Here is a 25534-nt window from a genome sequence, read left to right as displayed (position 1 = left end):
GACTATTCACTGTGACCTCCAAATCTTTTTCACAGTCTCTGCTTTCCAGGACAGGGTCCTCTTTGTGTAAACATGACCTGTGTTTTATGTACACATTCACACTGATGTATTAAAATGCATATTATTTGCTTGTTCCAATTTACCAAGTGATTTTGATTGCTCTGTATCAGTGACCTGTACCACTCCTCTGATTTTTGTGTCAGCAATGATTTCCAGGACATTGATAAAAATATCAAATGATGTAGGGCCAAGAACTGGACTCTGAGATCCTCTTCAGTTTATCACTGAAGGAGTGTGTTTCTCTGTTTACAGTTATATTTTGAGACTTATTACTTAGCACATATTAAGTGGGTTAAAAGTTGCCTATGTAAGTTTTATATCTTGCAAATTTTTTCAAATGTCTGTCAGAAATCTAAGTATATTGCCTCAACACTTTCACCTTTACCAACCAAACTTGTAATCTTATGGGAGAAAAGTTAGCAGGACAGTATCTATTTTCCATTAACCGATATTGATTGGCATTAATTATATTACCCTTTGTTAATTCTTTGTTAATTGAATAGTTTATTGGCTGCTCCATTATCTTGCTGAGGGCTGATGTCAGATTGGGAGACCTGTAATTACCCTGATCATCTCATAGAGGGTATGTCTACACTACCCCGCTAGTTCGAACTAGCGGGGGTAATGTAGTCATCCGCACTTGCAAATGAAGCCCGGGATTTGAATTTCCCGGGCTTCATTTGCATGAAGCCGGCCGGCGCCATTTTTAAATGCCGGCTAGTTCGGACTCCGTGCCACACGGCTACACGTGGCACGGACTAGCTAGTTCGGATTAGGCTTCCTAATCCGAACTAGCTGTACACCTCATTCCACGAGGCGTACAGCTAGTTCGGATTAGAAGCCTAATCCAAACTAGCTAGTCCGTGCCATGTGTAGCCGCGCGGCACGGAGTCCGAACTAGCCAGCATTTAAAAATGGCGCCGTCCGGCTTCATGCAAATGAAGCCCGGGAAATTCAAATCCCGAACTTCATTTGCAAGTGCGGATGACTACATTACCCCCGCTAGTTCGAACTAGCGGGGTAGTGTAGACATACCCTTACTCTCTTAAAATATTGGCACAGCATTTGCTTTTTTCCAGCCTTCTGGAACTTCTCTTGTGTTTCAAGGCTTATTGAAAATCAACATTAAAAGTCCAGTGAGCTCCTCAGTCAGCTATTCTAAAATTCTTGGATGCAAGTTATCTGGACTTGCCGATTTTAAATGTCTAACTTCAGAAGCTGTTGTTTAACATTTTCCTGAGATACTAATGGAGCGTGACTAGTGTTATCCTATTATATAAATACATCATCCCTTCACCCCCCCCCCCCCCCGCCATACAGAGCAAAACTATTGAACACAAACAATTTGTGGTCTGTAATGAGTAATTACAATGGAGCTGGTAGAGTCTACAATCCATATATGGCCCCCATCAGCTTAGTGTCTGGCTAATTTATTCTTTAATCTCAGAATGCCCCCGTGAGATAGGGAAATTCCATTTTACAGCTAGGAAGCTGAGGCATGGTGAGATTAAATGACTTGCCGAAGGTAACACAGAAAATCTGTGGCAGAACAGGGAATTGAATTTGAGTTTCCTGAGTCTTATGATAGAACTCTAGTCATGAGACCAGGCTGCCTTTCCTCCTTTAGTTTACTTTACAGTGTATCTGCAAAAGAGTTAGAACTAATGCCTTAAGAAGAGAAAGCTATATTCAGTCTGTAGCAGACATAGATTAGCTGAGTGCAAGAGTCAGCAGAAAATCTGCCTATGATTGTTGATAGTAATTTATCAAATAATTGGTGTAAATATAATAATTAATTCTGTAAAAGAAGGGATTACATTCCTAGAATATTTTTGCTTGCATGTGGGTACATGCAAATTTGAAAATCATCATGGCAAAAAAATATGCAAAACCATATCTTATTAACAGATGTTACTACCTTTCTCACAAGCCATGGGCACACACAAGAGTTTTTCTGAAGCTTCTGAAGCTTGCTGCAGGGCATAAGCAGAAAACAATTGTATTTTAGTAAATTTCATTACCATTTGTTAAGATAAATCTTAACAATACCATCAAAGAAATTCCCAGCCTCTTTTGAAATGGTTGTGTGGTACTGCTGGATGATCTGCTTCTTGTACTCATTTGTACAAAAAAACCCCCAATGGGCCATATTCTTAGCTGGGGTTGCTCCCCTGAAGTAATCACATAACAAAAAGCTACTCTGATACTACTGAAGGAAAGTCTTGAATAATCTAAATGTACTTTGAGATAGCTCAGGAGAAAAACATTGATGCACAAAATTAATAGGTAGCTATTGCCCATGTTTCATGTATGTATTGGGGAATTTACCAGTAAAAGTCAAAACCAAATTATTGGTTTTAGAGACCAGATAGTTCTGGGATCTACATCAGTAGACTTGGTAGCTTTACTCCATAATGACTCTGCCAGTTTGGATGATGTGGACTGTATCCAAGCTTGTTTCATGCATTTGTTTTTTAATTATTTTAAATGAACAGTATGTAAAGGCATTCTTCATGTGTAGAAGCTTAGGGAATGTTGTCACATTACCGAATTGGAGGGAAGCAGCCAGATCGCTGCTGCACCCCTAGGTGGGGGTGTTGGCTCCAGAAATTGGTATAAAAGGGAGCCATGTGGGGTATTGAATGGGAGCTTATTGTTTGCTGATCTTATGTACGCTATTTATGTGAGTGTATAATGTCTGTGTGTGTAGGTAGGACTCTGTAATCTGTGTGGAAGATGAATATTTCTCTGAATGTGGTTAAGCATTCCTATGGACAGGCTGATTAGCCAGGCCCCGTGGGACAATAGCACTTGATGGGCCAAGGACACACCCAAAGAATGGGGACTGTCACCTGAGAGCAGCCAGCAGGAAATACAGAGATTGGCCTCTGACCAGGTGACCTGCTGCATACAAGAAGAGGCCAGGAAGGAGGTATAAAGAGGCCATGTGGTCGATGCCATTTTGTTCTCAGCTCAGCACTTCATCCCAGAGGCAGCACTGCAGGGATCGAAGAGCCTGGAAGACCTGTGAACCCATCCTGATGCTAGGATGTGCAACAAGAACTTTTAAACCAGCAGCTGTAACATCTCTGCTAGAGCCTGCATCGAGGACTGGGAGATTCGGTGCATGTAATGTACTATTCTTTAACAACCTGACTCTCAGGCTTTTCTTTCTTGTGATAATAAACCTTTAGTTTTAGATTCTAAAGGATTGGCCCAGCGTGATTTGTGGGTAAGATCCAGAGGGTAAATTGACCAGGGATCTGTGGCTGGTTTCTTGGAACCGGACAGAACTTGTTTGGGGTAGGTGGGCTTGGGTGCTAGGACCCCCCACCTGTTTATGAGGCCCGGGGCCATCTGGGGCATGGATATTGCTGGGGTGTCGGAGGGGTTTTGCTCATGAGGCTTCAGGCAGGCTGCTGAAGCGCTCTGTGGGACTGGTTTGTGGCCTGTTTGGAAAGGTCACCAGTCTGGGGGCTGTAAGGAGCCCCAGATTTGAGCAATTCGCCCTGAGCGGGCACCCTCAGCTGTGCCCAGACACAGCCCGGTCCGTCACAAATGTAAAAGTGCTGTTTTTAGTAATTAGATGTCTCAAAGAACAGTATTCCATGTTTCTCTAAATTCTCTCTCATGGGTTTTATAATGGGAAATCATGCCTCAAATCTGTTAGAATTCTTAGACAAATGTAGTCAAAAGTGATCAATGGATATAGTGTATTTGACCTTTCAGAAAGTGTTTGACAGAGTCTCTTGCCAAAAGTTCTTAAGCAAAGTAAGCAGTTACGATGTAAAAGAGAAGGTCTTCTCCTGGATCAGTGACTGGTTAAAAGAAAACTTGGTGAGAATGAATGATCAGTTTTCACAATGGAGAGAGACAAAAAATAGGTTCCCTCAAGGATCAGTAAAGGGCCCACTACTCTTGAACATATTCATAAATGATCTGGAAAATTGAGTAAATGGTGAGGTGGCAAAGTCTGCAGATGATGCAAAATTACTGAAGATGGTTAAGTCCAAAGCAAACTGTAAAGAATTGCAAAGGGATTTCACAAAACTGAGGGTCTGGAAACAAAATGAAATTCAGTATTGATGAATGCAAAGCAATGCATATTGAAAAACATATCCCAATTTATACATACAAAATGATGGGGAGTCTGTCTAAGCTGTTACCACTTGAAGAAACAGTTCTCTGAAAACTTCTGCACACTGTGAAACTGTATAGGAACCGTTAGGAAAGTGACAGATAATTAGACAAAAAATATCATAGTGCTACTGCTTAAGTCAGTAGTTTGCCTACACCTTGAATGTTGGGTGGAGTTCTGGTAACTTCATCTAAAAAAACAGAATAGGACAACGTATAGAGTAGGGCAACAAAAATGATTAGTCTGAGAAGAGGTTAAAAATGTCCATTTTGGAAAAGAGATGATAGAGGGAAGATATGTTGGAGGTTTATACATTCATGAATGAAGTGGAGAAAGTATAAATAAAGAAGTGCTATTTACCCCATCACATAGCATTAGAACCAGGGGACAACTGATAGAAATAATGAGCATAATAAACAAACATAAAAAAAACTTAAAAAACAACAAATAGTCTAGCAGCACCTTAAAGACTAACAAAACATGTAGATGGTATCATGAGCTTTCTTGGGCACAACCTGTTTCTTCAGATGACTGGGGTATTAAAAGTTCTTGTTCATACAACACATGGTCAACCTTTGGAAATCAGCAGGGGATGTGAAGGCCAAAAGTATAATTGGGCTAAAAAAAGATTTAGATAAGCTCATGGAGGATCAGTCCATCAACGGTCAGGGATGTAACTTCATGCTCTGGATGTCCCTGAACTTTCGATTGCTAGAAGCTGGGACTGGAAGACACAGGGTGGATTACTCATTAAATTGCTCTATTCTGTTCATTCCCTCTGAAGCATATGGCTAGTTACTATTGCAAGTCAGGATACTAGGCTATTGGTCTGGCTCAGTATGGCCATTCTTATTTTCTTATATGTTCTTATAGGATGAAATGAAACTGTTAGAGGAATCTTGCTGGACAAATTACAGATTTTTTACTCAAGCTAAGAAAGAATGTTTACATGCTTTCAAACTGTTGTATATTTATGTGGCATTTCCTTTGAGGTTTAACGAGTAGTCTGATTTTTAGTTGAGAAATGTGCCTTGTCTGAAATGTTCTGTGGGACAGCAAACCTATGACTGCTTAAGTAGCTTGTTTAGATTTCTTTCAAGTTACAAGGATAAAGATAACTAAATTGGGTATGATTACAGAAGAAGACATTTTTTGTCTTTTTTTTTCATTTGCCTTGCTGCGCTTTTTATTTGGAGCTTAAATTCTTCACTAGGGACTCTCTAGGGACCACGCTAGCAATTATTCCTTTGATAGCTGAGCTATATGTTGAGTCATATCTATTGGCAATTCAGTCCTTCTGTGAAAATGTTTATAATTGACTTTTTAGTCATTAGAGAATCAACTTTTTTGATTATTCCTGGCTTGGCAGTTATCAAAAATAATTCTCTGTATAATGTGGTTAACCTCGACAGGATGTTCTTTTAGTTGATTGGGACACTGTTGCTGGCTTAACAATTTGTAATGCCTCAGTGTTTGGTGGGTTTTGTTGTTTGTTGTTTCTTTGTCACAAAAATGCAATAAGAATCTGAGTAAGTCTTGATAAAAAATCAAAAAAGTCCAGAAGCACGTTTTCTCTCTCTCTCTCTCACACACATACAGTATCGAAGATAAGAAAAGTGCAAACTATATTGAAGACAAGAAAATTGCAAACTATATCACACACACACACACACACACACACACACACACACACACACACACACACACACACACACACACACAGTATTGAAGACAAGTGCAAACTATATTGAAGACAAGAAAAGTGCAAACTATATCTGTTCCAGCCTTGGCTAAGTCCCCTGTGTGAATGGTTCTTCAAGTTATTGCTCATGTCCATTCAACATAGGTGTGTGTACTTGCCACATGCACTACGGCTAGAAGATTTTCCCTTAGCAGTACCCATAGGGGAGCCAGCTCAGGTGTTCCGTCAGTGTCACACACATGCTGCGTTATATAGGGTGCCTCCGTGGTATATAATGCCTCCCCCAACCTCAGTTCCTTCTTGCTTCCAGTGATGGTGCTTGGAACCTGCTTGTCTCAGCATTAGCTGTTGTGCATTTCCTTAACTGAACTTTGTTTTCCCTCTAAATAGTTTTCTTTTGTTAGTCAGTATACAGTACTAAGTAATTAGTTAGTGTCAGTCCCATGAGGATTTATTAGGGTTTCCAGGTGGTTTCAACAAAAATACCAGACACACTTGACATTTCATCACAATCTACATTACATCTTATTTAGAAAATACCGGACATTTATATTTTCTCAATTTGTTTCCTGAACAGAAAGCTCAAATACTGGACTGTCTAGTTCAGAACCGAACACCTGGCAACCCTAGGACTTATCCTCAAACTGGCCACGCCCCATCCACCCACCCCCACTTCAAGTCGGATCACAGTTGTTATCTACCTATACTTGTGAGCGACCTCCACTGTGATTGTTTGCCAGAGCCATAGAAGTGATAAGTGCCACATTTGCAAGTCCTTCAAGCCTGGAGGAGAGAGACAGTCACCTCAAAGCTTATGATGGAAACTGCCTTGGCTCCTGTGCTCGAATACTCAGACTCTGCACTGACCCCCAGTGCCTTGGCACATATCACTACAGCGCCACCAACTCAGCACCACACACCAGCTCCTGCAAGCCAAGGTAAGGCCAGGGCAGGCCTCCCGGGGCTAAGAATGATAGGCACAGAACATCAACACTGGTGGACTCCTCTGTGGTAATTCAACAGACTCTTCAGATCTCGCTGGAGTGAGGGTCCCCTGCTTACTCTCTGGCCATGTCTCAGTGGGATCGAACAGCTCCAGGTGCCACCCACGCCCGAGGTCTTGTAAGTGGCCCAGGACATCTTGTCCATGCTGGTGCTGCCCACTCCAGTAATTGAGGGACCACAACAAGGGGGATTCTAACTCCAAGATCTGCCTGTTTGTAGGCCTTCTGCTTCCCCTATGCCATTGCCTCAGCCTGCTGATAAATGCAGAAAAATCACAGTTAGCATCGATTCAGTGTATAGTGTTTATAGGGGCAGTGCTGGACTCAACTCTGGCCTGGGCCTTCCTCTGTAACCCAGGTTCCGTATCCTCACAGACCTCGTGACCTGCCTGTGCACTTCCCCAACCACTATGGCAAGGGTATGTCTTCAGCTAGTCTGTCTCATGACAGCATTCAATTACATGGTCAAATATGCCAGACTACATATGCGTCACCTCCAACAATGGCTGGCATTGGTTTATTCCTCCTGCAGACACCCTCTGCACAAGGTGGTGATGGTCCTGGGCCTTGACTCTAGTCTGGTGGACTGTCCCCAGCGATGTGATGGCAGGAGCACTGTTCAGAGCCCCTCCTCACTCCCTTGAGGTGCACTGGATTTGGTCTGGGGAGCCCTTCTCTGCGATCTCCAGACCCAGGGTACGTGGACCCTGGAGGAAGTGCCCCACCATATAAGCTTCATGGAGCTATGGGCAGTTTACAGGGCAGGGTTGTTCAAGTCTTCATGGACAATATGGCCACAATGTTTTATGTCAAGCATCTGGGAAGGGCCCGATCAGGCACACTCTGCCAGGACGCAGTCCACCTCAGGGATTTTTGCATTCTTCATGGCATTCATTTGGAGGCCTATTACCTGCCAAGTGCAGGAAACTTCCTAGATGACCAATTGAGCAGAGAATTCTTTTCTAACCATGAGTGGGCTCTCCACCTACAAGTCACTGCTATGCTCTTCCAGAAGTGGCGCACTCCTCAAATGGACCTCTTTGCTATCAACACAAACTATCACAGCTTCTGCTCCAGATGCTAAGTGAATGAGGGGTCGCTAGGACATGTTTTCCTCATCCGGATACCCAGTTCTACACATTTCCCCCAATCCCAATCTGTGAATCCGTAGGCCCAGTGCATGTGTGATGTGGGTAAGCCTTTCCATCCCTCTTCCTCCTGCCATCCTTCTACTCCCTGGCAATGTTCAGCCAGTGACAAAGCAAGACTGGAGTAGACCCTGGTTTCAGACTCCTCTGTCAGGTAACTTGCTGACTGGCTTCAAAGTCCCACTCCTTGGAGGTACACTGGGAGAACCAGCCTCCTTTAGCCCGAGCCTCATTTTAGCAAACTCATTGTTCTCACAGGGAAGTCAGTGAAAGATGATGGTCCCTTTGGTGGAGCTGTTTCAGATTCACAGGTGTGGTCTGTTCCTGCCTTAATATGGAAGTTCTAATCCACACTGTAAGCTACAAACATAAATGGTATTCATAAAGGAAAGAAAAGAAAGAATGAAATTGTCATTTAAATGGACATATTCCCCAAACTGACACAGCATCTCAGGAAATCAAACACTGTGCACTGTATTGCATTTGAGAGTTACATAGCAGGAGGAAATTACATTTACACCTGCTTTGTCACCATTGGCTTGCAATGTCTGAACAGTGTAAAGGCATTTAGCTATAAATAAGAATCAGGGCCTAGTTCAACTTAATCCAGGTACCTGTAAAATGTACACTCTTCACTTTCATTCAGCACAGTTCCTAAGGGACATGGAGCTTGGGACACCTGCCCCCCCCATCTGCCCCAAACCCCACCTCTGCTCTGCCCCTTCCTTTCTCTGATTTACCCCTGCTCCTCCTGTACCTCTTTCCACAAGCAATGTGACTCAGAGGATTTCTGGGGGACCTGGCTCTGGCATCAAGGGTTGGACTTCGCTTGCACTCACTGTGGCGGGGGGGGGGGGGGGGGGAGAGTGAAGCAACCCAGCCCCAGCCTGCTTTGCTCCCCTGAACCTGGTTCCCACCACTGCAGTGAAGCAGAGCAATCCAGCTGGGAGATGGCAGAGTGGAGCAGGTTGGGCTGAGTTGCTCCACTTCCCACAGCTGCTGATGTTGAGTTTGGAGGCAGGCCCAGCACCTGCTGCCAGCAGCAAGTCTCCCCTGGTAATCTCCCAGGTGATCCTGGACCCCGCAGGGCTCGCCTCCTCCTTCCCCCTCACCCCCAAAGACTGTGGGGAATCTGGGGTGCCCCAAACCATCCTATGGATGGGACAGCTCTGCTCTCATTCTTGTTCCAATTTGACTAATTATAAAATACCTGCATCTATTGTCTGAAAAATCAACTTAACAGTGGCATATGACTCTCACTACTGTGACAGAGCACATGAGATCAGCTTACTTTTTACAACCAGCTCTCATGGGACTTTTCAGTTCTCAGACTAAACAGTAATCAATTGTTTATTTTGTCCAAAACCTACATCCTTAGCAAACTGCTTCCTCAGAATTCTACAAGATTTCTTCCTTCATATATAGAATCTCTGTCCTTGCTGATATAGATGAAAAGAAAAGAGTAATTATTTGAGTTGAGTGAATAATTCACATTACATGAATAATTTATCCATTAAATCCAGCCTCTCTTTCTTCTTGTAAAATAGCTGTGAACAGGCCCAATATCACATTTACTTTCTCAAAAGTAATCAACTATTTTTTTTAAAATTCTGTGGCTTGATTGTGACCTATTTCTGGATGAAAGTGCAGTCACTCTCAGAAAAAATACTCTTGAGGAAATTTACACTTTCCTGAAAATTCAAATGTGCAACTTTTAAATTTACTTTTTGTAAATATTCATGCTGCTTTATCTCAGTTATGCAAATATTTGTTGATAATGTAAATGAAAAGGGCACAAAGATGGAGTAAGCTAATTCATTGAAAATGGAATGTAGACAACTGTTTACAGGTTTTTTTTTTTTACTTCGCTTTTAAAATGACTGAAAATCATTGTAGATGGTTTTCGGAAAACATCCATTCAATGTGCAACAGCAGTCAAATAAGCTAACAGAATGTCAAGAACTAGTAGGAAACGAATACATAAGAAGACAATAAGTATAGTACCACTACATAAATCCATGGTATCCCACCTTGTTTAGAGTTCTGGTCACTCCGTTTCCAAAAAGATAAATTAGAAATGAGAAAAGTACAGAGAGAGACAACAAAAATAATAAAAGATCAGTTCCCATATGAGGAGCAATAAAGAGATTGGGACTGTTCAGCTTGAAAAAGAGATAACTAAGGGGAATTTTAGAGATCTTAGAGATCTATAAAATGACTGGCGTGGAGAAAATGAATAAAGAAGTGTTATTTACCGCATCACATAATATGAGTACCCAGAAGTCACCTATTAGGTGGCCTAACAAAGTAACTAACAGAACACCACTGGTTATCACCTACACCCCCCGCTAAAATCTCTCCAGTGCATCACTAACAATCTACAGCCTATCCTGGAAAATGATCTCTCACTCTCACAGGCCTTGGGAGATAGGCTGGTCCTCACTTAGGGTATGTCTAGATTACATGGCTCCGTCGACGGAGCCATGTAGATTAGGTTTCTAGACATAGGGAAATGAAGCGGCAATTTAAATAATCGCCGCTTCATTTACATCAAAATGGCTGCCGCGCTGTGCTGATCAGCTGTTTGGCGGCACAGCGCGGTAGTCTGGATACTCCGCGGTCGACAAGGAAAGCCCTTGTCGACCGCCCCATTATGCATCGTGAAATGAAGTTTACCGGGGCGGTCGATAAGGGCTTCCCTTGTCGACCACAGAGCATCCAGACTACCGCGCTGTGCTGCCAAACAGCTGATCAGCACAGCGCGGCAGCCATTTTGATGTAAATGAAGCAGCGAATATTTAAATCGCCGCTTCATTTCCCTTTTTTGAGTACACTAATCTACATGGCTCCGTCGACGGAGCCATGTCGTCTAAACATACCCTTACAGACAACCCCCCAACCTGAAGCAAATACACACCAGCAGTCACACAGCGCACCTCAGAAACACTTACTCAGGAACCTATTTCTGTAACTAACCCATTGCCAGCCTCTTTCCGCAAATCTATACAAGCAACGCTGTCACAGGACTTAACCACATAATCCACAGCATCAGGGGTCATCCATCTGCACCCCTTTGCCATGTATATTGGCCACACTGGACATTCTCTGCGCTAAAGGAGAAATGGACAGAAATCAGCCCTCAAGAAAGGTAACACACATACACCTGTTGGGGAACACTTTAACCTCCCTGGACATTCAGCAGTGGATTTAAAAGTAGCCATCCTTCTACAAAAGAACTTCAAAAACTGATTACAAACAGAGCCAGCTTAACTGCATTTCATTTGCAAATTCAATAAAATCAGTTTAAGACTGAATAAGGATCTAAACTGGATAACACACTACAAAGGTAATTCCCACCCCACCTCTCTTGATATTCACATCTCCCCATCAACTGCTATGAATGAAATACATTCACCCGACTTGATTAGTCTCATTAAAACTGGTCCTGCACTTGACAAGTAACTTCTTTAGTTATTTATATATATACCCCTTCCTCTGTAATTTCCACTCCAATTCATCTGATGAAGTGAGTTTTACCCATGGAAGCTTATATCCTAATACATCTGTTAGTCCCCAAGGTGTCACAGGACTCCTTTTTGTTTTTGCAGGTACAGACTAACACAGTTACCCCTCCGAGACTTTAATTGGGGCTCACTGAATGAAATTAATGTACAGGAGGTTTAAAACAAAAGGAAGTACTTCTTCACACAATTCATAACCAACTGGAACCTCTTGCCAGTGGACATTTGGAAGACCAAAAGTATAACTGGGTTAAAAAAATTAGGAAAGTTCCCAGAGGATAGGTCCATCAATGACCATTAGCCAGGAGAGTTAGGGATGCAGCCCCATACTCTCTCTGGGTACGTCTACACTACAACATTAATTCGAACTAACTTAGTTTGAATTAGTTAATTCTAACTAAGCTAATTCGAACTAACGCATCCAGACTAAAAAACTAGTTCGAATTAGCATAAAGCCTTTTCCGAAAGATCCCCTAACCCTTATTTCATAGAGGAAATAAGGGATCTTTCGGAAAAGGCTTTATTTTCCTCAAGATCAGCGTCTAGACTGGCGCTTTTTTCCGACAAAGCTCCGTGCGGGAAAAAAGCGGCAGCCATTTTTATGCTAATGAAGCGGGGGAGATTTAAATCCCTGCTTCATTAGCAATTGTGATACCTCTAATTTACATCCCTTTTCCAAAAAAGGGATGTAGTCTAGACGTAGCCATGAGGTATCGTTATTGTACTGACAAAATGAAAAGAATATTAATCAAAATAGGAATGGTAAAATACTGGGTGCGTATGAGCCTGAGTTGCACAAGCTCAGGGGAAGTAGGTGATGGTGCCTCAGGACTGTGCATTGGGCCTCTGAGGCGGCCTGCTTTTCAGAGTGTAGAATGGCTCAGGCAGCTGAAGAAACTCCCTCTATAGGAGCTAAGGCCCCATTTAGCAAAGCACTTAAGCATGTGCGACGAGGAGTCCTGTGGCACCTTATAGACTAACTGAAGTGTAGGAGCATAAGCTTTCGTGGGCAAAGACCCACTTCGTCAGACGCATGTAGTGGAAATTTCCAGAGGCAGGAATAAATATGCAGGCCAGGATCAGGCTGGAGATGACCAGGTGGATCCAATCAAGGAGGATGAGGCCCACTTCTAGCAGCTGATCTGGAGGTGTGAATTCCAAGAGAATAGAAGCTGCTTTTGTAGTTAGCAAGCCATTCACAGTCTTTGTTTAATCCAGAGTTGATTGTGTCAAACTTAAAGATGAACTGTAGCTCAGCAGTTTCTCTTTGAAGTCTGGTCCTGAAGTTTTTTTGCTGCAGGATGGCTACTTTTAGATCTGCAATTGTGTGTTCAGGCAGATTGAAGTGTTCCCCTACAGGTTTTTGTATGTTGCCATTCCTAATATCAGATTTGTGTCCATTGATTCTTTTACGTAGGGACTGTCCTGTTTGGCCGATGTATATAGCAGTGGGGCATTGTTGGCACATGATGGCATATATTACGTTGGTGGATGTGCAGGAGAATGTACCAGTGACAGTATGGCTGATCTGGTTAGGTCCTGTGATGGTATTGCTGGTGTATATATGTGGGCAGAGTTGGCACCGAGGTTTGTTGCAAGGATTGGTTCCTGAGTTCGAGTTCGAGTTATTATGGTGCGGTGTGTAGTTGCTGGTGAGAATATGCTTCAGGTTGGCGGGTTGTCTGTGGGCAAGGACCGGCCTACCTCCCAAGGCCTGTGAGAGCGAGGGATCATTGTCCAGGATGGGCTGAAGATCACTAATGATGCGTTGGAGAGGTTTTAGCTGGGGACTATAGGTGATGGCCAGTGGTGTTCTGTTGGTTTCTTTCTTGGGCTTGTCCTGTAGCAGGTCTTTGCCTCCTGCTACAGGACAAGCCCAAGAAAGAAACCAACAGAACACCACTGGCCATCACCTATAGTCCCCAGCTAAAACCTCTCCAACGCATCATTAGTGATCTTCAGCCCATCCTGGACAATGATCCCTCGCTCTCACAGGCCTTGGGAGGTAGGCCGGTCCTTGCCCACAGACAACCCGCCAACCTGAAGCATATTCTCACCAGCAACTACACACCGCACCATAATAACTCGAACTCGAACTCAGGAACCAATCCTTGCAACAAACCTCGGTGCCAACTCTGCCCACATATATACACCAGCAATACCATCACAGGACCTAACCAGATCAGCCATACTGTCACTGGTACATTCTCCTGCACGTCCACCAACGTAATATATGCCATCATGTGCCAACAATGCCCCACTGCTATATACATCGGCCAAACAGGACAGTCCCTACGTAAAAGAATCAATGGACACAAATCTGATATTAGGAATGGCAACATACAAAAACCTGTAGGGGAACACTTCAATCTGCCTGAACACACAATTGCAGATCTAAAAGTAGCCATCCTGCAGCAAAAAAACTTCAGGACCAGACTTCAAAGAGAAACTGCTGAGCTACAGTTCATCTTTAAGTTTGACACAATCAACTCTGGATTAAACAAAGACTGTGAATGGCTTGCTAACTACAAAAGCAGCTTCTATTCTCTTGGAATTCACACCTCCAGATCAGCTGCTAGAAGTGGGCCTCATCCTCCTTGATTGGATCCACCTGGTCATCTCCAGCCTGATCCTGGCCTGCATATTTATTCCTGCCTCTGGAAATTTCCACTACATGCGTCTGACGAAGTGGGTCTTTGCCCACGAAAGCTTATGCTCCTACACTTCAGTTAGTCTATAAGGTGCCACAGGACTCCTCGTCGCTTTTGCAGATTCAGACTAACACGGCTACCCCTCTGATACTTAAGCATGTGCTTCAGTTGAAGAAGATAAGTTCCACTGAAGTAATGGAAGTACTCAACAGAGTTAGGTATGTGCTTACTTGCTATGCCAAACTCAGTCTTCCTTGGTGCTGCTGCTAATGGGATAGAATGCACCTTCCACAGTGCAAGTTGACCATTGCTGCATACTTGTGGTATGTGTACTGGAGGCTGCCCACACTGAGGGCCATAAAGGCATTTTTTTGCTGTTGTGTTTCCTCAGCCTCCTACTGAAGGGCATGCTAGGCTGGTATTCCAACCACATGTACTGAGGAACCCTTTTTGGTTGAGCACAGTGAGGTGCTATACTCAAGTTGGGGGTATTTCTGTTTGGATCTCACTCAATAACTTTTGAACACCTCATCCAACCAATTCCAAAAAATTCTATGAAAGTGCTAGGCATCAGTGGGCAGACCCCTCCTGGCACTGGCAAAAATGGAAAAGCCAAGAGCCAGCAGGCAGTGTGGGACACAAGGAGACCATTGTGACTGGTTAGCAGACCAAGCACCTTCAGCCAGGTATGGATTTATCTGTAGATCAAAGTACTAGTTGATGCAGCTATTAACACATTGCAGCACAATATCCCCCATCTGAACTTGCTCACTTTTCTAGTAGAGTTTAATATGTGGACTCCCTGAGGGTATGTCTACACAGCAAAGTTATTTTGAAATAACTTTCCTAGCATTTAGACAGCCAAACAGCTATTTTGAAATTAAATCGAAATAGCAGAGCGCTTATTTTGAATTTGGTAAACCTCATTCCACAAGGAATAATGCCAAATTCGAAATAGCTAATTCAAAATAAGCGCTGTGTAGATGCTTATTTCGAAATAGGGGGCCTCCAGCCCTTCCCAGGGTGCCCTGGTGGCCATTCTGGGCAAAACCAGGAAAACTTCCTCTCCTCTCCCCCAGCCCCGGAGCCCTTAAAGAGGATAGGCTCTGGCCACAGTGCCTGTGCCAGCTCCAGGCCTGCCAGCACAGAGCCAGCAATCACTGCCCCGACCTAGTGGCCCCACCATGAGCCAGGCAGCCAGAGCCAGCCGGTGCCAGCCAGTGCCAGCCAGCCATCCCTCCACTGCTCCCCGGGCCCAGTCCCCAAGCTCCCAGGAGCCTGCCAGGGGCAGGAGAAGGTGGGCGCCTTCCCGGTCTAGTGCGGAGATCGCGGAGCTCATTGAGGTTTGGGGGGAGGCCTACAATGTCCACGATCTCTGCACTAGACACAGGAACACGGCCCTCTACAGGCGGATGGCTGACAGCCTGGCCACCAAAGGCTACCTGTGCACCCAGGAGCAAGTGTGCATGAAAATTAAGGAGCTGCGGCAGGCCACAGGGCCACAGGGGGCAGCTCCCAAACAGGGGCAGACACCTGCCCCTATTTTGATGCCCAGGACCGCATCCTGGGGGGCGGGATGGTCCATGCCACCCCAGGGGTCATCGGTCCTGGAGCTGAGGGACCTGATCAGGGCATGGAGGAGGAACAACAGGAGCTGCAGAAGCCCAGAGGGAGCATGCCACGCAGACAGGACCCCGGAGCCATCCCCGCAGACCCATCACCCATCTGGGGAGGCAACAACATGTGAGTTCCATCACTGTCCCCTTATTGGGGGGAGGGGAGGAAGACCAGGGACCCCGCGCATGGGCCTTGCTTACCACGGATCATGCAGCAACCTGTGCACGTGCGTGCATGTGCTATGCCACCCCTGGGCACATGGTCCCAGCTGGCTGCCACACTGGGGCCTTGGCCTGTTAGTCACACATGTGTGTGAAGAGACATGACATGCTCCTGACGCTGGGGTGGGACACAGTAGGACGCCCTCCTTTCACAAGGCCACTCTACACAGAGGCACAGGACATGTCCCCACCACCTCACCCACACTATACACAGCACAGGGGCATGGGTGCGGTCTCGGGGCAGCTCCCACTCCCGGGGATAGGACATTCCAAACATGGCCTATGTGCAAGCACATCAGCTCTGATGGTGCAGGGAACGATCAGCCTCACCTTGCAGAGGGGGGCTGGGGTTCACCCACTGTGTCCCCAGCGATATCTGACCACTCCTCTTCTTTCTCCACAGCCACACCAGCTGCGCGTGCAGGGCGCACCACCCCGGGACATGCTCCCGCACCCAAGGGCTCCGCAGGACCACCCGTGCAGTGGAGGGGTATCAACAGCAGCATCTGGGGGCACTGTGAGCCCTGCACTGCACCTTACAGAACTGAGTGCAAGAAGACCTGCAGCTCCAGCGGGAGCAGCTTACCCAGGGCGGTGCCATCTGCCAACACCTGCAGACCCTGGTGCAGAGCGTGCTGCCTTCTGCGTCTCCAGCGTCTGCTGCCTCTCCAGCTACCGCTCCTCCTCACACTCCTTCTCCTCCTCTTCTGTCTCCCTTCACCTCCTTCACATCCTCCATCCCTTCCCCATCCCCCTGGGGATGCCGAGGCCCCCGCATCCGAGGTGCTGGGACACAGTTGGCCCGGCGATCTCACCCCTGAGCCTTGAGCTTCCCCTCTCCCCTTCTTCCCCTTGCTTCCCCCTTCCAGCTCCCTCCACCCAGGTTTCCCCCTCTCCTCTTCCACCCTCTCTCCTCCCTTCTCCCGCCTCCTTTCCCCAGTCTCACCAGAGTTTCATTCCCTCCCCCCAGTTTTGTTAAATAAAGAAAGTTCGTGTTTATGAAAAAAATGTATATTTTATTGTACATCAGAAAGGAGGGCTGGGCAGGGGGGTAAGTGGAAGGACGTGAGGGAGGAATGAGGCACAAGCCACCAGTGGGGCAGACCAGGAGGCTCTTAGTGCTCCTCAGAGTGGAAGCTCTCCCGCAGGGCCTCCTGGATACTGACAGCCCCCTGATGGACCTCCCAGATGGCAGCCTGCAGAAAGTGCAGCCAGGTTCACAGCAACGCATCCAAGAGATGCACCAGAGCACCCAGGGACAGCTCTGGCTCCATGCTACAGAGTGCTATGATGTTCTGAGTGAGGGCAACCAGAGCACACCGAGACAAAAATGCTTTGCTGTCCCTCATTGAGGTAGACAAGCAAGCAGGGAAACCTGAGAACTGGCTGTCCGGGGGGTAGGGGCCTTTAAGCACGGACCTCAGTTAGCCTCAGGCAGCAGCCCCAGACAGTAAGTCCTGATCTGGTGCCCTGTTCTGCGATTCACAGTCCACTCAGTGTGGACGTGCTATTTCGAAATAGCAAAACGCTATTTTGAAATGCATTTTGTGTGTAGTTGCGTTATTTCAAAATACCTTATGTTGAATTAACTATTTCAAAACAAGATATTTCGAAATAACGCTGTAGTGTAGACATACCCTGAATGACTTATCTTCCTTGCGGAAAGAAAAGAAATAATAATGGTGGGAGGAGCAGAGAGAAATGGGAGGAGGGCATGCAGAGGCCCTGGTATTGGGGAGAAATGGGTGGCATAGAGGCCCCTGGTGTTCCTGGTGTGGGAGACAGAGAACATAGAACGTGTCACAGAGTAAATGGGCGAACACTCAGAGCTCCTGGAATGGAAGGATACAAGAGAAATGAAAGGAATTCGGGGCTCATGAGTGAATGGAGGCTATTGGTATAAGAGCATGTGGGGGACACAGGGACTTTGGCCTGTTGGGGAGGAATAATGGGATAGTTACTGGGAGTCCCTGAAATGGAGGAAGCTGGTATACAGGGAGCTTCAAGGAATTCAAGGATCTCCTAGAGTGTGCAATAAACTTTGCTGATAGAAGTTATGAAGTGGGTAGCCACCTTCTACCACTCCCCACCCTAGGAACCTATTTCTTCCACACATACATGCAAGGACTTTTCCTTAAGAGATGATGTTAATATAACCTTTTCAAAAGCATCCTCTCATTTGGGTGCCCCCTGATTAGATGATAAATTCAGTCTCTAAGACTGGGGACTCAGAGCAAGTGATTGCACTGAAAATGTGAGTTCTGTTTGTCTTCATGGGAGACGGGTGGGTCAGAAGAATGATTCTAATTGATCCTACCTAAGGGTCTGGGACATAGTCTGAAGATAATTTTTGTTTAATCTATTAGTAGGGTGCATTTCTTTCCTTTCTACCTTCACAGCAGGGCCTGCATAGTCACTCCCACTGCTTCTGATGGTTTTTCCCCCCTGTGAATTTTTTGTTGTGTCTTTCCTCCCATGTAATTTCCTAATAGTGAAGTAGTGACTGAGTGGGCTGCTTGCATTTCATCTTGTGGCTGGAGAAGGTCAATCTGTTTCTGATACAGACAAACATGTACCATTACAGTAAACTCATAGAAAGTTTCCTCTCCAGCATGAAAAGGAGAAGGAAATGAACTTTTTGCCTGGGATTTCAGTAATTATGTTCTGGACCAGTCTCATTCTAAAAATATACAAGGTTTTGTAATATTCTCTGCAGAAATAAAGAGGAAGATGTTCTTTCTTCATTTTTGTGCATGATTAATATTCATTCATCTTTTAACAAAGTTACAATCATGTAGTTAATTAATGGAAACTGACAAGAATAACCAGAATTTGTATGGCTATGTCTACATAGCAGTGTTATTTTGGAATAACGTTATTCCAAAATAACATACTGCGGATCTACACGACAAGCCTTTATTTCAAAATAATATTGAACTGGAGGACTTCTTACTCTGACTCCTGTAACTCTTATTTCACGAGGAGTAAGGGAAGTGGAAGGAAGAGTGCTCTTCCTTCGACTTCCTGCTGTGTAGACAGCGCCAAAAGCTGAATTAAGCTATTTCAACTTCAGCTACGCAATTGATGTAGCTGCAGTTGCGTAGCTTAATTTGACTTTAGCCCTGCTGTATAGAGGTACCCTATGTTACTTTAAAAAAGACATGCTAAATAAGGCAAGTAGGTAATACAGTGTATTAAGGAAGTAGCCTGTGTTAGTGTAGTCAGTCTGAATTAAAATAGTACATGCATGCACCTCTCACTGGGGAAGTTTGCTTCTATGGTCTGTCAGTGCAACTTGGCTGAAATAAAGATGTGTCTGTTTGTATCAGCTTTGAATTTGGCCTGCTGCTTTAAATGAGGGAATTTGGCCCAAGTAGCTTTATTTCAGGAACACAAGGTGGGATTTTTATTTGGGTAAATGTTCAGGAAGGCTCACAGTGAGATCACAAAACTCATTTCATCTGTGACATAAGACAAGTTTTACTACACTTAATTATTCTACAGTACTGTGTAAATGTAGTACACTGCCTAGTCCCTTGGCTCTTAACAGTGAATAGTGTATCTATGCTTGTATTTATAAACCTTCTTCCCCTTTCTTAGAACTTGGCAAGAAATGCATGTATTTCTGCAGAGTCTTGACCAGTACACAGATCTAATATCTAAAATATCCCATCTGAGACCTGCTGTTTATCTTTTACTATTTACTGCAATTGTTATGTATTACTTAATAGAGTTCCTATTAATACCTTTTTTTTAATTGGAAAACGGTTGTATATAGAAATGACAATAATTTATGTCTAAGAAGCATATGAAAGATCATAGTTCCATCTGAATGTGCCAGGGTGGTGCTAATACTTGTTACATGTTTTATTAAATTGATTGTAAGATGAGGAATGTTATTTAGTCTGTGACTATTATTAATAGTTCTATTAAGTAAGCATAGTATGCTATTCACAGCATTAATACTGAAGTTCAGTTTAAATAGCAAACATGGAAATTTTGCGGACTTGATAGTTTTTAGAGGCTTGTATAGTGAGAATTGCCTGAATTGCACTATGTAAATAATATTTCATTTACTATCTGACTGGAAGCACCAGAATTGTAACCAGCCATCTCTGCATTTCAATGATAAGGAAAATTCTTTTAATGAGCTTTGGCTTAAGTGTAAAAACATTGTAGTTGCCTATCAATTTGCGGTTGGATTCTCTTTTATTAGACTGGTGCAGGCCAACCAGATGCACAATTACTCAGTGTATAAAGTATGCTGAGACACTGTATACTTTAGTATAACAAGATTCCTAATATATGTGGAAGTTAGTATATAAAATGTCCATATATACTTCTGCAGAGAAGGACAAATGGAATACACTATTGGTACTGTACATTGCTTTTGTACGCTTTTATTCTTACTGTAAAATTATTATCTTGAACAAAATAAATGTAGATCCTGATTTTATTAATAGACTAAAACCTGGCTTCTGCCTAGTTACCTGATTTGTGGGTGCAAGGTTGCTTAAGAATGTTCAGTGGTATCTTGAGCAATTCTTATGCTTCTCTGTTCTACAGAAAATGTAGTATTGTATTTGCCTGATTTCCTCTCTAATGCAATCAAAAAATCCCCTGCTTACTAAGTTAAGAAACAAAATACAAAAAGGAATCAAAATCTGCTTAACTAGTTTCACTGTCCAGGTTGTGTGGTTAAACTTTGTCTTATTCTGCCAATAACCAAATATTTATATTTGTATCAAATATACCACCGGTTTTGCTTCCCTGCCCTCCTAATAGTATATATAAGGTACAGGATGTGACATAGCTGGGGCTTGGTATTATGGTTAGATTCACTTTAAATGATGGGGGCATATTTTGAACAGAAATGTTCCACTGGAAAGATGACATCAGATTCAAAGCCTTACTTCTTTGTATTTCCTGTTACTGGCAGGCCACATTTGGGCCACGTTAACTATAAATTGCTAATATAATTGTTATAAACATTGTTTTATTCACTTCTCCTATGGTCCTTTTTGTCTTTGGGCAGTAATATTTTCAGGGCAGAGACTGTGTCCTCCTACTGGTGTGACATTGTACAGCAATTAGCATGATGGGCTTTTTCCTAGCTGAAACCTGTGCATGCTAGTGCACTACCCACATAAAATTCAGCCTAAGCAGTTAAAGTTTAGCAAAATTGAAAGTAACTAAAAACAAGATTGTAAAATGGGAGACACCTTAACTATAGGTGCATCTAACCAACTATGTCTATAACTAATAATAATAATAAATATATGTAATAATAAACGATCAGCATATCTCACACAAGTGGTACAGTTTTAAAAGTAATTGATTCCCTTTTAAACTCTGTACAAAAAGTGATTATGTTCCTGAACTTGGATTGCTGCAGTCAAGTCGAAGGGTAAATTCCAAACCCTGACTCACTCAATTTTGACTGGAACTGAAAACCTTTACTTGTGGCATATTCCACAATACAATAAAGCCACAATACAATAGTTACAAGCCTAGACAGATCTGTATTTCACTTTATGTGAGAGAAAACCATATTGAAAGGGTTTGTGTTTAATCTGGTCAAAGCATATTTTAAAGAGAATAGTTAGAATTCTTTTTGAAGGAGAATAATTGGTGACTTAATCACAGGGTCATAAAGTAAGGACAATATGTCATTCAGACCTCACACAGAGACAGCAGTAGTGGACAGTGTCAGTGGTTGGTTAAGGTTTATTCTCCCTCGTTAATGTTTACTTGCTTTACACGTTAAGGTGAACAATGAAGTAAACCGCATATTCCATAAAGGACATAAAAGACATATCATACCCTTCTTATAAAGTACCCCTTTTGGAAAAAAAAAAAAAAAGAGAGAGTGGGCAATGAAATTTTTAGGTGCAAAAAGTACAAAAATAATAAAGTACTGTAAAACTTAAAACAAAAATTCAGTTTTCTCTCAATTTCAGTTGTGTTGACATACCCCCCAGACTTCTCTGGAGTGCCCCTAAAGGTATTTATACCACTGGTTGCTGTAGAGTGGCAGGGATATTTGGATTTTCACATTTCTTGGGATTCTTCTGTTGGGGGCTACTTGGGTATGTCTAGACTAACATGGCTCCGTCGACGGAGCCATGTAGATGAGTTTACTAGACATAGGAAAATGAAGCGACGATTTAATTAATCGCCGCTTCATTTACATCAAAATGGCCGTCGCGCTGTGCCGATCAGCTGTTTGGTGGCACAGCGGGGCAGTCTGGATACTCCGCGGTTGACAACGGAAGCCTTTGTCGACCGCTCCGGTAAACCTCATTTCATCTCCGTCGACGGAGCCATGTAGTCTAGACATACTTCTTCTGTCCCCAAAAGGAATTGCAGGAAGTTCCACCTCTGAAACTGTCAGCTCCCCTGAGATTGTTAGAGGCACAAGTCATCTGCTTGGAAGTCTTGTGCCAATGCACTGGACTGTGGCTTCCCCCACTCACTTCTACTTCCTGACTATAATGCATTTGCCAAGGACTTTCCACTCTACTTGCCACCCCTGGAAAATACCTTCCTGCAAAGGGGGTTAAGCACTGGAATATATTGCCTAGGGAGGTTGTGTAATCTCCCGCTGCTTACTAGTTTCATTGTCCAGGCTGTGTGGTTAAACTTTGTCTTATTCTGTGTGTGTGTGTGTGTGTGTGTGTGTGTGAGAGAGAGAGAGAGAGAGAAAGAGAGAGTGATTATTGGCCCCCTGCTCCTAGTTCTTACTGAAAGCCTGTTATCTTACCCATATGGCAGGATAACAATGGGGAGGGGAGAATGCTAATGGAGGGCCACTAATTTTTCCATGAACAGAGACAATCCTCCACAATTTGAGCCTCTGACACCCCCGCCTCCATGAAGGACTCCTCCCCTAATTTTCATACAAAGGTGTTAACATGCACACAGTGTTTGATTCTCATTTACACTAGAGCTTGTACACACTAGGAAAAATGGTGTTACATAAAACATGGTAGCTGGAATATGAAAACTAATGTTTTAAAGTACTTTTGCATAAGGGAGACTAAGGTTCATCTCAATCAGCTAACAGGTTAAAACTACAGATTGCCATATTGACATTAAGATTGTAAAACAGATTAGTTATCATGTGCTTATTGTCAAGTTGATAATAAAACTCCTTTTTTCTTAGTATGGACAACTCCTTCATATTGCTCAGACTTTACACATGGTTGCATGTAATGGACACTCATGCCTAGTCTTCACACAAGCTTTCCCACCACTTTCTAACTACTTTGTCCATGGCATGATTCTTTTAGTGAAATAGTTATGTGGGTACCATTCGGAGCATGGATATGGCTATATTAGAATAAAGAGGTCTTGTACCTTTCCTTATGGGCTTAGTTATGCCAATAAAAAGCAGCTTTATTTATATCAATATAAATGTGTCCACAGTAGGGTAGGTTTGTGCCACTTTAAATATATTAGTATTGTTAATGTAAAACAAGATTTATGTGTAGACAAACTCTCAATTTCAGACTCTCTTCCACTTCCAGAATGGTGTGAAGAGGACTTGGTGTAGAGGAGCATCAGTAAGAGAGTGTAAACATCTCCCTTTCAACATGTGCAGGATGCTCTTTCCCAAGAGCTGTGTCTTGTCTTGTCCAGGCCAAGTTGTTTCTAGTCAGATTTGAACACATCCTGAAGAAGTTAAGGTGGCATCTTTTGAAAAGACTGAAATGATCTTTGACACAGCTGTAGACTGAAGGTAGTGTTTATCAAGTCACCATTGGCAGCAATTACTATTAATACCTAATTATTATTCTATGTTCCTTATATTATCAAAATAATATTGTCTTTAAATTATTTGATTTACCAAAATTCAAGCACACTTTTAACTAATTTGTATAGCTGTCCTTCAAATTAATAATCTGATTCTTACTCTACAGATGATCTAAGGCTAACAGCAATAATGTATATAATTACACAAAATGCTCAGAAGAGCTCTCCATTTTTAAAGGGATCCATTTTACATTATACTCCTTTTAGCTCAATGCATCTGTACCTCATTCTCAGATACAAAAAGTTAACAACCACTCTGCTCAGTTTATATATTTCATTATAATTTAATTAGTTCCACATATTAGGAACTTTGGTAAAATTGTTTCTGTGGGGTACAAGCCCAATCATTGGCAAAATGGCAAATACAGTAAAACTCCATTAGTCCAGCATCCAATGCTCCGGGACTCCTGATGGTCCGGCACCATCAGAAACCCGGAAGTGCTGGGGCAGCTGGACAGGCTTCCCCCATTCAGCTGCTGCTGAAACTGACCAGCAGCTGAATCGGGGAAGCCGGGAGCAGAGCAGCTGATCTGCCCCGGGCTTCCTGGAATCAGCCGCTGATCTGTTTCAGCAGTGGCTGACTTGGGGACCTCTGGGGCAGAGCAGCTGGGGTCCTGCCGGGTTGGTCCCGCAGCGCTGAGGGGCAGCGCTACAGGACCAACCCGGCAGCACCCCAGCTGCTTTGCCCCAGGCGTAGGGATTCAGCCGCTGCTGAAACTGACCAGCAGTGTCAGTTTCACCAGCAGGCTGAATCCGGACGCCTGGGGCAGAGCAGCTGGGGTGCTGCGGGGTTGGTCTCATAGCGCCGCCCCTCAGTGCTGCGGGACCAACCCGGCAGGACCCCAGCTGCTCTGCCCCAGGGGTCTCCAAGTCAGCCGCTGCTGAAACAGATCAGCAGCTGATTCCAGGAAGCCCGGGGCAGATCAGCTCTGCCCCGGGCTTGCTGGAATCAGCCGCTGATCTGTTTCAGCAGCTGCTGAATCGGGGACCCTTGGGGCAGAGACGCTGGGGTCCTGCCGGGTTGGTCCCGCAGCGCCGTCCTTTGGCGCTGCGGGACCAACCGGGCAACACTCCAGCTGCTCTGCCCCAGGCGTCCCCAAGAGCAGCTGGGTGCTGCGGGGTTGGTCTCGTAGCGCCACCCCTCGGTGCTGTGGGACCAAGCCGGCAGCACCCCAGCTGCTCTATTGCAGGCATCCCCGATTCAGCTGCTGCTGAAACTGGCCAGCAGCGGCTGAATCAGGGACGCCTGGGGCAGAGCCAGACTATCGTAAGGGGGGCTATAAGGGGTCTGGGGTGGCATCCCTTCCCACCCCACTCCAGACCCCTCATAGCCCCCCCTTCTGATAGTCTGGCATATCTGATATTCCGGCACCCCCTGGGTCCTAAAGGTGCCGGATTATCGGAAGTTTACTGTATAAAGAAACAACATTAATCTTTGTGGCAAATGGATTTTGTACCCTCTGTTAACCTGAATGTTGATAAACAACTTTGAAACCAATTTTGCTATTCCTTATTTTCTTTCTGTGTGGGCCCAAAGATGGCAGGGGGAAGGGAGGAGGGAAGAGGGCAATTGCCCTGGGACCTGGTGATGTGAAGGGGCCCAAGGCTCCTGGCCACTGTCACTGCTGCAGTAGCCATGACCAGAGACCCAGGGCCT

Source organism: Pelodiscus sinensis, chromosome 8 (genome assembly GCF_049634645.1).
Source record: "Pelodiscus sinensis isolate JC-2024 chromosome 8, ASM4963464v1, whole genome shotgun sequence".
NCBI lineage: Eukaryota > Metazoa > Chordata > Testudines > Trionychidae > Pelodiscus > Pelodiscus sinensis.
Note: the sequence above shows the minus strand (reverse complement) of the source record.